This window comes from Pseudorasbora parva, chromosome 11, assembly GCF_024679245.1.
Source record: "Pseudorasbora parva isolate DD20220531a chromosome 11, ASM2467924v1, whole genome shotgun sequence".
NCBI classification, from domain to species: Eukaryota; Metazoa; Chordata; class Actinopteri; order Cypriniformes; family Gobionidae; genus Pseudorasbora; species Pseudorasbora parva.
In genome coordinates, this window is record NC_090182.1 from 21,568,562 (window position 1) to 21,572,239 (window position 3,678).

A 3,678-nucleotide genomic window follows, 5' to 3' on the forward strand; every position below is an offset into this window, starting at 1 on the left:
TGTGGGAGTGGCAATATTTTTATTTTAAATGTTTAGGATAACGCTACATTTCGCGGTGCTGTTGTCACGAATATAAAAGTACAATTTAATTGCACAAAACTAGATTTTAAACGTTATTTCATATATCATCATCATCTATACAATCTAGAAAAATTATAACAATGGCCATTAGTTTGTCCAAGAATGTCATCGCTCATTATTAACCAATTTATTACAAAGCAAAGACTTTAAATTTATATTCCGTTTTTATCCACAACATTCCCCGTTACATTCGTGCGTTATTTATCTTTATGAGAGTATTCGGAGAATCGGAGAAGCGTCTGAGGCTTTGAAATTGATGTCCGTGTGTCATGAGGTGAGTTGACATCAGACTTAATCTCATCCAAGCAGCAGATTATCTCTCTGTGAACTACTGGATAAACCGGGAGTGGACAATATACAGCATGACACAGGCGTCCAGTAAAGGGCATCACTGTTTACCAATGAGAACACTCCTTATCGAGGATACACTTACATTCTGATCCCTTCCATTAATGACACATGCCAAACCAATAACCCGTTCGTTTGATTTATCCTGGAATATAAATGTGCGTAGGCTATTCCATAAATGCATCAAACAACGACTTGACAGACTTCCTCCCTAGTCAAACACACGCGCCACCATGTGGCATTAATAAGGTACTGCATCGGTTTCGACGATCATTTGTGACAGGCTGCTTCAGGAAAAGATCACATTTCCTCCTGTTGTTTGAGCGTCAGCTGGTGGGCTGGGTTTAGTAATTGTATGCTTGATTTTTAAATGCAAGCCAATCCATTTAAAATAATATCAATGTCTCGAAGAGCTATCCCAACTGAGGGGATTGTATTGCAGGACCCAAAGAACCATAGCCGTAATTAGTAGCTAGAATTAGACCATTTTTAATACCAGGGCAAACAGTGTAATAATGGTCTTTTACTTCAGGCTGTATAGTTATTTAGTTTATTAATCGCACTAAATAAAACAATGTGCCGTTTTGGCAGACAACATGCTAATTTTATAACGAGACTAGGTGTCTAGATATTGAATTAGTGTCTCATTACTGTAATGAAAAGTACAAGGCACCTTTACACATTCCGACACACCCAGAGCAGCAATACTCTGAAAATGCCCCCAGCATGTGGTGTCATTCACCTTCTCACACATTTCCGACACACCCTATCTTAAACTGGCATTTGCTTTGACGTTTCGCAATGCAAACAGCGGATGAATTAATTCCAGCGCAGAATACACCAGAGGACAATGTAGGGTGAGTCAGTGTGAATTATTCATGCTAAAGATTAACCTCTCCTCAATAGCCTAAATTAAGGCCCATATACCCATATAGCCTACATAGGTCTAGTCTTTAGACTAATGGCTTCAACTATCAGGTCTGTACATTTTCAGTAGGCCCACATTTTTTATGTCGTTCATCACTGTCATTTTCATAGTGACATACAATTTAAATCCCAGAATATCTGCAAAGTGACTTGCGTGAGTAGCTAGCCTAATGCTGAGATAAAAAACAAAACAAAACAAAACTAAAATGGTTCATAGTGAAACCAGTTAAACAACATATAGCCTATAGAGCACTGAGACCGATTGTCAAATGTCTTTTGAGTGGGCGAGTTATAGGCTATTGGCCTGTTGAAGAACAATAAACCAGTTGTGTACGGTTTATAGTGTCGTAGGACTTTGTAAACGTTTTTGAAATTTTACAGATACAAAGAGTGCCGAGTTGTTCATGAAGATTCAAAGATTCAAGGTTTAAAGAAAATTTCAGCAACAATGCTAACTTTTAAATAACATTCTATTAACATTGATACATTTTACATTCTTGTAAGGTACAAATCACAAGCTAGGCTTTAAGCTGCTGATAAAAATTACATTGAAGAAACATTTTGCTAACCTTAAAATAACGTGTTAACATTATGGAAACTGGATATTTGTTAGTTCTTAGACTAGTGCAAATCAATATTTCTAAAATGGTGAGTTGTTAAAAAAGAGGTGGACACTACAAAAACATTACACTCACTTTAAAATAATGTTCAATTAACCTTATGGAAACTGGAGATTTTCCGCTCTTGAATGATACAAATCAATATTCCTAATAGGTAGAGTTAATAAAATTGAGCAAAAGAACAGTATTTTAATGTTCTTGGAGTGTTGATTTGTTAAACTGAAGGTGAAAGAATGTTGCAGAAAACTGGGCATGTTTTTTCAAGTTTCTACAACCAAAATAGAATGTTTGAAAAAAATGTTTAAACAAACATTTGTTCGCTTTGCTGGGCCTTTGCCTGCTAAGTGAATTGCCTTTTAACGTAGCTAATGGTGGTTATTCCATAATGTGTCACAGATACACACAAGAAACACGCAATACTGCTTGCCTTACCAAACACAGTGTGGACAGTGTAGCAGAACACAAGAATTCTCACTCCAAATGGAGTGGCAGTGTGTGGTCCGGGTTTAACAGATGGCTAAAGACGTTTGGCCTTGGGAATGTTGGCATTTGAATGAGAAAAATGGAGGGAAGAGGAAGAACACACCTTGGCATGCCAGGTGTGCAATGATCAGATGAATCAGTTAGCGTGTGTGCGTGTCACATTTCCACACCATACCATGCAAGTCTCTCCACCCTGTAGATCTGTTCCGTCATATGTGCATGTCTGAGCCAGAACAGAGAGATTTGTGTAACAAGTAGGTCAGAGTGTGTACTAGCATTTTCAGCCAACTTTATTTAATCACATTTGTGTTTTACAGAACAACAACAGGTCGTTTAGAAGTAAACGTTTGATTAAATTCTAAAGGCTTAATCCTGTCCTAAACAACAGGTTTACTTCATACTTGCTGTTCACAATAATCATTTCTGAAACAGCATTTACACGTATACTTGTATAGCCTTTCAAAATGTTCATGTTGTTTGAGCAGAAAGTCATGACTCAGTCTTTTTATTGCTAAACTGCAATCTGCGAACAAAGGCATGAAAAATATCTTACCGTTTAGCATTTCCCTTAACCACAGCACAAACAGGCAGCGACTAGTCTGTGGAAAATAACAGATTACTTTTTCCGTCTCAAACTTTTCATAAAGTTTTTTTTTTTTTTAAATAGTTGTTACACTACAAACATAAACAAGAAAACCATAGCTAGTACTGTAATGTTGATTATGCACAGTGACAAAAAAAAAAGTTTGAACCTTTGAAAATATGACTAATTTTAACAAAATAAGAATTCATACAACAATGCATATTTTTTTATTTAGTATTGTCCTGAATAAGATATTTTATGAATAAGAAACTTTCCAGCAGTGACTGTAAGTAGTTTTGAGATTCGTCTTTTCACACTGAGGAGAACTGAGGGACATTTAAAGTCCCAGTGAACCGGAAGTAGCAAGTCAGTTTTCTTTGGTGCTGTGATGTATTTCCAAATGAAACAGAATATTGAATGAAGGGCAGGGTTTTACCTTAACGCTTAAAGGGGTCATATAATGGTACATGCACTTTTACAAGTTGATACAGCAATGTGTGTTGGTAGTGACTGTACACAACCATCCTATAATGAGTGTTTTTTTTTATGTTTTCACCTGTCTGAAATCAAGTCGTTCGATGTGTGACGTCACACGATTGGACACCCCTCCCACGATTGTTGATTGACATCATCGTT